This window comes from Ptychodera flava, chromosome 17 (genome assembly GCF_041260155.1).
Source record: "Ptychodera flava strain L36383 chromosome 17, AS_Pfla_20210202, whole genome shotgun sequence".
NCBI classification, from domain to species: domain Eukaryota; kingdom Metazoa; phylum Hemichordata; class Enteropneusta; family Ptychoderidae; genus Ptychodera; species Ptychodera flava.
Genome location: NC_091944.1, coordinates 7,159,461 through 7,172,560, shown reverse-complemented (window position 1 = coordinate 7,172,560; position 13,100 = coordinate 7,159,461). Strand labels below are relative to the sequence as shown.

General features: G+C 35.3%; 1 protein-coding gene across 1 annotated transcript in view; it reads left to right on the top strand.

Moving 5' to 3' along the window:
- LOC139115290 (uncharacterized) overlaps positions 1-13,100 on the top strand; it is a 149,860-nt gene that overhangs the window by 102,419 nt on the left and 34,341 nt on the right. The window lies entirely within an intron of this gene.

Genomic DNA, 13,100 nt, shown 5'->3' with positions numbered 1-13,100 from the left:
GATAATACATAATTTGTTATTCAAATGCAAAAACGGGGTACTATAGTCATTAAATGGTATTACTAAACTTTCTTTCGTTTTAACAAACATGAAAGGTGGGGAAAGCAAAGCTCAAACACAATCCTACACTTTTGTCAGTGATGTCAGTGCTTGGCACTTCCCAGACCTCTGCTTGCTTTTGCATGCCTTGTCAGCTGGCGAGTATTTTATTCCTTTCCATGGTGTTTACATAGGCTAAGACAAGTTTAAACGACAATTCTGAGATTGAACATAACCTCAGAGAGTTTACGAAGTTCAGTATTCACAATTGCACATTTAGTGATATACAATTACAACAAAATTATTCCCCAATTTTGAACTTTTTGAACTCGTCAGCGTAGCTAAATTTGAGTTGCTTTATAAAGTTTAGAGGCAATAATTAGATCGACTACGTATCGGATAAATGCTTTTAATCTTTTTATCTATATCGGTTTACTAATGAAACCCATAAACCAGGTTATGAAGAAGTTAGGCTCGGCAGATGACTTACGCGAAGACTGGTTTAACAAAAATATTAGTGAGTCTTAAAATCGTGATTTTACAACACCCTTCTAAACATGACTTATTTTTTCTGTTAAAAGTCTGTTGCATATTTGTGACGTGTCCCAGTAGCAAATAAATGAGTTTTCATACAAGGCACGGCCTTTCATTATATGTCTAGGTGAAAGAGTTGTAGAATTTGAGATAAGCAGTGGCATTAATTTTGAATAAAGTTTAGGGTATGGGGTAAATTTTGGTCATGTTTTATAAAAACAGTGGAAGATATTGCATATTACAATATGTCATCTGAAAGAAAAATAAAATTACTTTCCAATGTTACCCCACAAGCTAGGTTTTGTTAAAATATAAGGTCAGCAGATGACTTACAAGGAGGCATGCTTAACAATAAAGATGCGATTCACAATACTTTGATTTTAAGGTACCTTTCAGAACATGACCGTAACAGCCATTGCATCCAATATTTTTGCTGTTAAAAGTCTATTTCATGTTTTGACATATTCTTGTAGCAAATTAAACAGATTTCATACAAAGCATTGCCCTTTGTAATATGTCTAGGTAAAAATTAGTAGAATTTGAGATGAGCAGTGACAGTAATTTGCAATATAAAGTTTGGGGTATGGGGTAAGTTTTGGTCATATTTTATGATAACTATGGAAGATATTGCATATTACAATAGTTCATCTGAAAGAAGAAAAAAATTACTTCCAATGTTACCCTATAAGCCTTGTTATATTAAAAAATAAGCTCAGCAGATGACCTAAAAGAAGACAGGTTTATCGAAAACGCATTAGAGTTGGCAATACTGTGATTTTGCGGTACCCTTCAAAATATGATCGGTAGAGCTATAACATCCCAATATTTTTTATGTCAAAAGTCTATTTCACATGATTAACATGTCCCTCTAGCAAATAAAACAGATATCATACAAAGCATTGCCTTTTGTATTATGCCAAGGTATAACATTGGTAGAATTTGAGATTCGCTATAATTTGCATTGCAAACTGTGGGGTATTGGGTAAGTTTTGGTCCTATTTAATAAAACAATCTATGGAAGATATTGCATATTACATATGTCATTTTGAAGAGGAATAAATTTCCATTCTCATGATACCCAACAAGTCAGGTTATGTTGAAAAAGCTTAAAAGATGACTTACAAGTACTACCAGAAAAATGCACGTGGGTATGCGCAAAATGGTGATTTTGCAGTACTCTTCAAAACATGACTGTAACAGTTATTGCATCCCTTTATTTTTTTCTGTAAAAAATTTATTTCGCATTCTAGGGATCCCAAGCTTCTATAAATACAGCTTTGTTATCCTAGAGGTGCATGTAGACCTCTCTAGCCTACGGATTAATATTTCTTGACTGTTGACATAGTGTCATCCTTTGATAGGATCTAATACCGTGCAGTTTATGCACAAGAATTGTGTTTTTGTCTGTATTTACCCGTTTAACAAGTCAGGCGATGAAGAGAAGTTGAAAAACGTTGCAAATCACTCTTCCCATAGTTTCTAGTTGAAAATATGGAACTAAAATTACTCAACGCATCCTCAGCACTTGACGTTTACTAGGTGAAAAATACCTTGTCTGGCGGCCATTTTGAAAAATGGCTGTCATGGCAACGCTTCAACAGATTTTCAGTGGCTCGGTATCTGAATTTGTTTAACATATATTAAGAAACATCTGAGCCAAGTTTGGTGCTTTTATAACAAAATGCACAATGGATTTGCCATGCCGCACCACTATTAGCGAAAGCAGCAATAGAGGTAAGACCTGTAAAATCGGAACACTCGTTCAGCCAGAACCAGCACAGGACAGTTTTGAGTCATCACCTGCACCGAAGCCGTTTATTTAACCGATGCTGCTATTATTATTATTATTATTATTATTATTATTATTATTATTATTATTACAAGTTTAGGGGCTATAAGTATTATATAGAAATCTAATAACAGTTCATTGAAGCTGTGGGAATTCTGAAAAAGAGGTGTTCGAATGCAGGCCCATCGTGGCAGTCGCGGGAGTGCACAAAAAAACGCACAGCGACTGTGGAGAGTCTATGCCAGTGTATTTGCCGCAAATATACCTTCACGCATGCGCACTCGTTTGCCAGTGTAGTCTGCCAATATGAGCATGCACAATTGAATTTACCTGCGCGTGAATGTGTAGTCTGTACACTACGTCTCATGCTATAATCTTGTCGTTGAGCTTTTGCATGTTGACAGAAACTGGAATTAATGCAGAGAATACCTTTCAGGACATCACAAGTGAGTCCTTAAGGTAACAAGTAGGACGTTAAGGAAATCCTTTCAGAAAGTTCACGCCACCTGTGGCCATTTTGTGGAGTATAAGCTTATACGTACCTGGAGCGACGGTATATACAGTATTTTTACTGTACATATTGCCAGATAATATGTGATGGAATTTTGCATTTCACGTCGTTCAATCATTCAGATGGAAATGCCGGCCTTCTCCAGACTTTGGAATGTTAACTCTTGTATAACAATGACGTTGAAGACATTTGTATTCGAGCTCTTCAACATTTTTTGATTTGAGAACTCTCATCATGGCGGATTCACTGAAACAGTGTGTATTCAACAACTTTTTCCTATGTCCCTGTAGCACCTGTGCAAAAATAAGCGAGTCCACAGGCCTTTGGCGAATCAATAAATGCGTTTTTCACCAAGCTGAACGGTTGAAAGATGCGTCCGTCACTTTGGGACGAGCTAGATTAATGCAGTCAAACCCAGCTTGGCATAGAAATTTGCCATAGTATGACTTTGTTCTGGAGACGACCGGCCGTGCGGTGGAACTTTGCAACAAAGTTTCCATATCTGAACTGACGTACGTGAATGACAGGCACAGGAAACGATGGCCAATAAAAACGCATTCTCGTTGCATTTTGATAATATGACATTAAACTGGTCCAATAATCATTTCCATTCAAGGTAATACATTACCAGGTCTATTGGACATTTGTGATTTACAAATTTAAGTAGGACCATCCTGAACCACTGATAGTTAGTGGTGGTACCAGGTGTCCGGAATGGGTAAGCGTACCCTGCTAGCATGCTACACCCGCCAGGATTGGTCCCAAAATTGTCTAAATATTGTATGAAAAGATACAGGATATGAATCGCTGTAATAAGTCAAAGCCGGGAATGCTGTCGTCAATTATTTGAGTGACCGAGGTGTCATATTTGGCAACAATGTCGTCATATCGACCGTAGACCTTATTGAAAGTCCTAACGAGTCTTTTTGTTGTTGTGTCTCAGTAATTTTGATGCCAATGAGCTGTGTCTCAGTTGAAAATCAGTGTAGGAATCACAAGCCCTACAATACCTGAGAAGTTGAGACATATACACACCATAAGCAGGTGCAGACGGAATATTATTTGACAAGTGGGGACAATTTATGATTTCATAATCGAAATAATCCCTTTTGTCATACAGCTTAGTGTGTAGCCCATTAGTACCCACTTGTAGGAACAGATCAAGATATGAAGCAGAGTACCTACCCTCTGTTGTATTTCCAACTCACCAGGGTAAATATGATGTAAGTAATTTGATATGTCTGGATTGTCTAGACTAATCAGTGTTGTTAAAACGCCTTGCACGTTTTTTAGACCCTGCTTTGTAGAGATAATAATGTATCAATCTAAATGACACGGAAATTATGCCTCCTCCAAACAGAAGGGCCATGGTCTATTTTTAGCCCTGCTACAGTATGTCTCAGTGCTGAAAAGGCCATATTGTTGTCATGTTGTCATGGCGACTTTTAAAATTTGCATACAACTGTGAGAGTGAAACGGGTTGTTTATAGATCACAAAACTTTTGAGTCCCAATGTCGTCCATTACACCTGTTTCCTTGGGCATTAAAGGTGTGCAAGTATACACATCAAAAGACTAGAAAATTCACTTCATGGGCAGAACCTTGTAAAATAGCCCTTTCTTGTCTGGTTAACGAAAAAAGATACCTCTGATCTAAAATATGCATGGGCTAGCTACCAGCCAGTGTCACCGGGCTACCAACTTCAGAATATGGTTGCCCAAGTGGACTACCAGGGAAAAAAGTTAATTTCGAGCCCTGAGCAATATTAAACATGAAACATTTAACTTGTAATATTCCCCCTTGTCTTGGCCTGCTGGGTTTTAAAAAATGTTTAAAGGTATACAGGGATCATGTTCAAATTTAGCCATTGCTACCATGGAAAGGGGTGATCTAGCTAATCAACAGAATCATAGAGTTTATGGGGTCACGCCAGGTCACACAAAAAATAATGCACCACTACATGGCCATAATTTTACTTTAGTTAAAAAATCAGAAGTATATAATTTGTCTTTGTTATTCTTCCTGGAATGAGGCAAAGAAATCAAAATAAATTATTATAAAATGAACATTATTATACGTCTTTAATTATAAATCCATAAAATAAATAAGTACCCGTGAATTATGTTTTAAATAAAACAAAAAAACTGTGCGCTACTGTTACTGCTTGTGATAAATATAATGGTTCATTGGGTGATAAGGAGGATTGGGTTCGGGTACTAGTAGAATTAATTTCAGGACATAAAATTAATTTCAAGGCATAAACTTAATTCGATAAATGCATAATAAGTTAGTAATATACTATATAACACTTATTTGGGATGACTGCATGAAACAAAATTAAAAAAGGTTGAAAAATTATTTCTGGTCTATTTAAAATTAATTCGAACACACTAAAATTAACGTAAAACATAATTTTGACCAAAATGGCTCCAGTAAACATTATCTTTATTATTCTTTCTAGAATGAAGGCAAAGAAATTACAATTATTATTATTATTATTATTATTATTATTATTATTATTATTATTATTATTATTATTACAAGTTAAGGGGCTATAAGTATTATATAGAAATCTAATAACAGTTCATTGAAGCTGTGGAAATTCTAAAAAAGAGGTGTTGTTTATTTTGATTTTGTCAATAGGGGTGACTTCTAATTGTCGTACGTGCAGCGCAGAATTATGCATCATACTGTGCGGAGAGAGGGCGGGGGGGGGATATCATTAAGCCAAAGGGTAATGCTTGTTGGAAAAGTGACACTAAGCAGTTTAAGCGATACCAGCAGGTATTGACGCGACGCGAATCGCGTAGCGATCTCAGGGTCTGGACGTTCTTGCAAGCGACCGGTCGGATTTCAGCCTGATCCGGATACTATATGGAACTCCACACATCCGTTAATCAAAAAAAAAATTACAAGTACCGTAGCCAAATAAAATTAAAAATGAAAAATAAAAACATACCACGTATTAATAGGTCTACCAGCTAGTATATATTCTCTCCGCCCAGTGAAGGTCGTGTGTCTGGCAGCTCACATGCACAGCGTAGCGTGACAGGCCCATCGTTGCGTGGGCGCGCGTGCGCGCACAAAACAAGGCACAGCGCTATAGCGACTGTGGAAATTGACTGTGGAGAGTCGAGTCTATGCCAGTGCAGCTGACAATATGAGCATGCGCAATTGAGTGTACGTATATGCGCGTGAACGTGCAGTCTAGAACTTCTTCGTCTTGTGCGAGTCGTTGAGCTTTAAAATGTTGTGCAAGTTGACAGAAACTGGAATTACTGCAGAAAATACTTTTCAGGACAACACATGTGAGTCTCTAAGGTAACAAGTAGGACGTTTAGTAGGAAATCCTTTCAGAAAGTTCATGCCGCCTGTAGCCATTTTGTGGAGTATAAGCTTATACTGTACCTGGGGCGTTTACAGTATTTCTACTGTACATATTGCCGGATAATATGTGATGGAATTTTGCGTTTCACGTCGTTCAATCATTCAGATGGAAACGCCGCCCTTCTCCAAACTTTAAAAAAAAACAGGGTGATAGACTTTTGAATGCTAACTCTTGTATAACAATGACGTAATTTAATGAGAAGATATTTGTATTCGAGCACGGCTACAGTTTTTGATTCGAGAACTCTCATCATGGACCGTTGTTATATTCAACAATCGAGAAGCTAGGGTGAGTCGAACTTTTTCCTATGTCCATGTAGCAGTTGTGCAAAAATAATCGAATCCACAGGCCTTTGGCGAATCACTAAATGCGTTTTTCACCAAGCTGAAAGGTGGAAAGATTAATTATTTTTGCCGCATGTCAATAGTTTGAAATGACTATCGCCTTTTACAATAATACTGGCTATTCCATTGTGCTATAGGCCCCAGGTTGACACACATGAGATTTTTATAGAAACTATTCCGTAGCTATTAACATTTCTTTATCACTTTTTGCGGTTTTGCAGTTTCCTGTTTTTTGTTAGCCGATTAGCCGGCACAAGCCAAAACGAATAGTCTTTGCGGTTTTCTATAAGTGAGTTGGCACACGCCAAAACGATTAGTCTATTGCGCAAGTATTTCTGGGCATGTTTAGTCTCACTGTTTACCTCCGGTTGGTTAGCAACCGCAGTTTAATTGACAGCCGATTCTTTATATTAGGGTAAATTGTTGCAATAAGTGTTTCCTACGACGTTCGCACAAGTGAGAAATAGGGCAAAATTCATTGAGAGTTGGTGTTAGTTTAATTTTCTTTACAACCAGGGCAGTATTAAACATGAAACATTTAACTTGTAATATTTCCCCCTTGTCTTGGCCTGCTGGGTTTTAAAAAAGTGTTTAAAGGTATACAGGCACTATGTTCAAATTTAGCCGTTGCTACCATGGAAAGGGGAGATCTAGCTAATCATAGAGTATATCGGGTCACACCAGGTCACACAAAAAATAATGCATCACTACATGGTCATAATTTTACTTTAGTTAAACAATCAGAAATAATTTGTCTTCATTATTCTTCCTGGAATGAGGCAAAGAAATCATAATAAATGATTTTAAAATGAATATTAATACGTCGTTAATTATGAATCCATAAAATAAATATGTACCAGTGAATCATGTTTTAAATTTTAAAAAAAATCGGCGCTACTGTTACTGCTTGTGATAAATAATGGTACATTGGGTGCTAAGGGGAATTGGGTTCATAAAATTAATTTGAGATACTAGTAGAATTAATTTTAGCATGTAAAATTAATTTGAAGGCATAAACTTAATTCAATGAATGCATAATAAGTTAGTACTATACTATATAACACTTATTTTGGTTGACTGCATGAAACAAAATAAAAATGCTTGAAAAATTATTTCTGGTCTATATAAAATTAATTCTCACACACTAAAATTAACGAAAAGCATAATTTTGACCAGAATGGCCCCAGTATACATTATCTTTATTATTCTTCCTAGCTGAAGGCAAAGAAATTACAATTATTATTATTATTATAGAACAAATGTTAAAAGTTGTTACTTAGAAATCAATGAAATAAATAAACAAATGTTAAAAGATGTTACTTAGAAATCAATAAAATAAATAAAAAACAGTGAATTATGGTTTAAATAAAAAAAATTGTTACCATGGCAACATAAAACAAAAATGAACATGGAATTCATGCTTTGATAAATACACTTAGGAGAGCATTTGCATAGTAACTGGGATAACATTTAATGGAATTTGGAAAAAAAAATTGAAATTTTAAAACATAAATAGGTTACTATGGAAACATAGGGCAGTAAAATTGGATATCATATTATATCTTTCTAACCCAAATGACCGTTTGTTATAATATTTATTTTGATTACTGGATTTTTACACTGGATATTTAGTCTTTCTAACCCAAAATATCCCTCTGATATAACACTTTCTGTTGATTACTGGATTTTAGGTGGAATCTTTGAAAAACTGGTAGTTTTTACTCCTGAATGGTTGCCATGGAAACACCTCACCTTTAAATCGTGTGACTTTTTTTGGTGTGCTAATCAGAAAAACCCTTATGATCAATTTTTTTACATCAATCAATAGTTATTTAATAGGAATGAGGGAAAAAGTCACATTTTCAATCCCAAAATTGTTACCTTGGCAACTTGAAACATTAAAATTAGTCTGGTTTTTGTGTTCTCTTACCCAAACTCCCCAAGTAAATAATTTCATATCAATCAAGTAATTTTTCATGAGACATTAGAAAAACTTAAATTTTCAACCCTAAAATGGTTACCATGGAAACATGGGGCAGTGAAATCGATATCATATTTGGTCTTTTCGACCTAACATACCCTTATCGTGAAATTTTCAGGGAAATTGAACCTATTATTATTTGCGTTATTATTTCTATATAATACTTATATTAATTATTATTATTATTATTATTAATTATTATCATTATTATTATTATTATAGAACACATGTTAAAAGTTGTTACTTAGAAATCCATAAAATTAATAAAACTAAAGTGAATTATGTTTTAACATAGACCCTCTCGAAGGTCTATGGTTTTAAATAAAAAAAAACCTGTGGTTACCGAAATCGTTACTATGGCAACATAAAACAAAAATGAACATGGAGTTCATGCTGTTATAAATACACTTAGGAGAGCATTTGCATAGTAACTGGGATTACTTTTAATGGACTTAGGAAAAAAATTGAAATTTTAAAACGCAAATAGGTTACTATGGAAACACAGGGCAGTAAAAATGGATATCATATTTTGTCTTTCTAACCCGAAATAACCCATTGGTATAATATTTCTGTTGATTACTGGATTTTTACACTGGATATTTGGTCGTAACCCAAAATATCCCTTTGATATAACACATTCTGTTGATTCCTGGATTTTATATGGAATCTTTGAAAAACTGGTAATTTTTACTCCTGAATGGTTGCCATGGAAACACTCACATTAAAATGAGTGTGATTTTTTTGGTGCGCTAACCAGAAAAACCCTTATTATCAATGTTTACATCAATCAATAGTTCTTTAATAGGAATTAGGGAACAAAAAGTAACATTTTCAACCCCAGAATAGTTACCACGGCAACTCAAAAAATTAAAATAAGTCTGGTTTTTGTGTTCTCTGACCCAAACTCCCCCCGTTAGATAATTTTCATATCAATCAAAGTAACTTTTCATTGGATAAAATAATCGCAATCATACCAATCCATAATCCAATAACACTAGGTCAAAATTTGTAAGACAATAGTTGTAAACATAGACACAAAACAGCACAGAACAGACAGTAAATAGACGGTACAAACAAAGTCAAATTCATGAAAGAAAGATATATGGACCTCTGGCCAAAAGACCAAGAAGTGATGTCAGGTGTTTCGAAAATAGTAAGCGCATCCTGCCCCACATGTGGCACCCGCCATATATCAATCTGTAAGTCAGATAGGTAGTGGTCACTAACTAAGGCCCAATGTCACCGATGCCATCAGTGATCATTTGTCGAAGAGAGATATTGTATTTATCTACCAGCTTGCGATACCTGCCAAAAAAGCGTTTGAATGTAGAGACAAGTCTTGCTCTGGTGTAACCTTGATTTAACAGTTTGAAAGAGAGATGGCCATGTCTCTCTACAAAATCACCATATGAACTGCATGCTCTTGCATATCGTATAAGCTGGGAAATGTATACCCCATAAGCAGGTGAGAGTGGAATATTACTGATGAGATGTGGAAAATTAATTATACTAAAGTTGAAATCATCTCTCTTGTCATATAGCCTAGTAGAAAGGTGACCATTGGAGTCAAATTCAAGTAAAATGTCCAGATATGAAGCAGAAGAGGCCGTTTCTGTAGTTTCTTTAATCTCCAATTCTGGAGGATAAATCATAGCGAGATATTTACTGAATTCAGAGTTATTCAATGAAATAACATCGTCTATGTATCTAAATGTTAGGTTGAAAGTACGAGCTACAGAGACCTTTTCTGCTTGATAAGGTTCTGGATAAATTCTGCCTCGTATGAGAACAGAAATAAGTCGGCAAGTAAGGGAGCACAGTTAGTGCCCATGGGAATTCCTATACACTGTTGGAAAATGTGTCCTCCAAATTCAACAAATATGTTGTCAATGAGGAAATCAAGCATACTGATAATGTCTTTCTCGGTATAAAACACTTTAGCATTAGTTGTATTTTTAACAAAATATGTAGAATTATACCCTAATACCACATATTTGTAATGGCGTGAACCGTTTTTGTAGAAAAATGCTTGGTTGATGATGTTTTTCAAGCGTTCTTTCAATTTATCATGTGGTATTGTGGTATACAATGTGGAAAAATCGAAAGTTTTAATAGATGTTATTTTTGAAACAGATCTTGATTTCAAATTTTCCAAGAGTTCCTTCGAATTTTTAATATCCACATTTGATTTCTACCACTCCGAGAAAAGACAACATCACAGTATGATTGAAGTCCCCGTTTAACAGTACAAAGAACAGAAGTCAGTATCTTCGATAACTCTGTTGTTGAACATTTTGAAGATCCTGCGATAAACCTAGCTTTGTAAGGTGTTTTGTGGAGCTTTGGTATCCAGTATAAGCTAGGCAACTTATTATGGTCATCCTTTGTTGTAATATTAAAATTATCCATGAATGACTTATGGTTTGCCAAAATTTCAGATTTGTTGAACATTGATTGTCTGTAAGTGGAGTTGGTTGAGGTCTTAGTTACACCAAGTTCGTCTATAAGACATTCAAAATAATACTTCTTACAGACAAATACAATGTTATTGGCAGCTTTATCAGCAGGGACGACAACATATTTGTCATGGATATCATTCAAACACTTAACAGCATCAGGATCTTTAAATACAGAATAGGGTCTTCTGCAAACATGTGATCTTAGTCGACCAATACGGCCACGCACTATTTTCCTCACAGATTTGACCCATTCTGACAGTGTGTCCAACTCTACATCCTCCCTTTTAGCCCATTTCCTGGCATAATCTTCAACTGAGTCCATAATGATCTTAAAATTATGGTTCCAGTTGATCCTGCGAGGTTCTCTGAACTTGGGTCCACAAGATAATATCTTACGAAGGTGGTGATGTTCAACCAAGTTCAGATCACCAGTGATGACATGGCCAACTGGAGTATATTTGAAGGGAGATGTAGAGCAGTCACAGGATGCTGGTGTTTGAAGGAATTCATCAATTTTTAAGTGCCGCAATGCCTTATTGTAATTGAATATTTTATTGGAGATTGTCTTGGTGTATTGATATGACAGAATAGGTACAGACTGGTTCTTAAAGTATACAGGTATAGTTGATGTAACCTTTTTGTTGTGTAGTATATTGCTGATATTAATGGCATCAATTCCTTTGTTAGTAAATGGAAGATGTATGAAATGACGATGATCATCAGTCATAGGTTCAGCACGAACAGGCTTGTATAGTCTGTATAGTGCAATGTCAGCAATAATACTAACCAGTCTGTACGGTTGTTTGTTCGGATCTGTCAAAGACAATCCCAATGCATAGACATGCAACCTTCTCAAGTCCTTGATGGAAAGAGCAAATAATGAAGTACGAATGTCATGGAGACCTAAAGGCTTCTGCAATAAAAGAAGCAGTTCATGAAATTTGTCATGGCAATTGGATGTAGCTGATGTATCCAATTTAGGCCGATGGTAACGCCTATGTCCATGACTACGTCTTCTACGGACAGAAGACTCAAATAGGCCCATCACATTCACTTCTGAACAACCAGGACTTGAGAGATTGCTATATCTTTGATGTTGTCATTACAACCATAAGGCATTGCGGTACCTAACTGTCTAATCCAGTGGTATTCTCTCTGTCTACGGAATGGTGAACTAAGTGTGGGGTGTTGGTTGGATGGTATATTTTTTCAAGAATACGGACACGCATAGACAGAGTGGAGTGATCGTCCTGGTTAAAATGCTTATAAAGTTGCACATCCAAAGATCGATTCACTCCACTGCGATGTCCGTTCATTCTAGATCGTAAGCTGAAAAACTTTTAAAAGTTGTATTTTAAAAAAGGGACAAATAAAGAGCTAAACAAAAAATATAGGAAACGAAAAGGAAAGGTACAAAGAAACTGAAAAAATACAAATTGACATGATCAAATACCTTTATTTTAAATACAATCTGAAAAATACAAACAAAATTAAAAAATGCGAAATACTTGAAATCAAATGGACACCTTGCAACTTCCAGGGTCGTTGTATTCTGTAAATAGATAAGCAAAACAAGGCTATTTACATCTGTACTTGTTAGTATATATACTAAATCATAATGAAAGCATTTAGAAGTATTTCATTCTTATTTTCATGCTAAAAAACTGAAAAACTGAAATTTTCAACCCCTAAAATGGTTACCATGGAAACTGGGGCAGTGAAATCGATATCATATTTGGTCTTTTCGACCCAAAATACCCTTATGGTGAAATTTTCACGGAAATTGAACCTATTATTATTCGCGTTATTATTTCTATATAATACTTATATTAATTATTACAAGTTTAGGGGCTATAAGAATTATATAGAAATGTAATAACACTAGTTCATTGAAGCTCTGGGAATTCTGAAAAAGAGGTGTTGTTTATTTTAATTTTGTCAAAAGGGGTGACTTCTAATTGTTGTACGTGCAGCGCAGAATTATGCATCATACTGTACGGAGAGAGGGATATCATTAGGCCAAGGAGTAATTGATTAGATGCTTGTCGGAAAAGT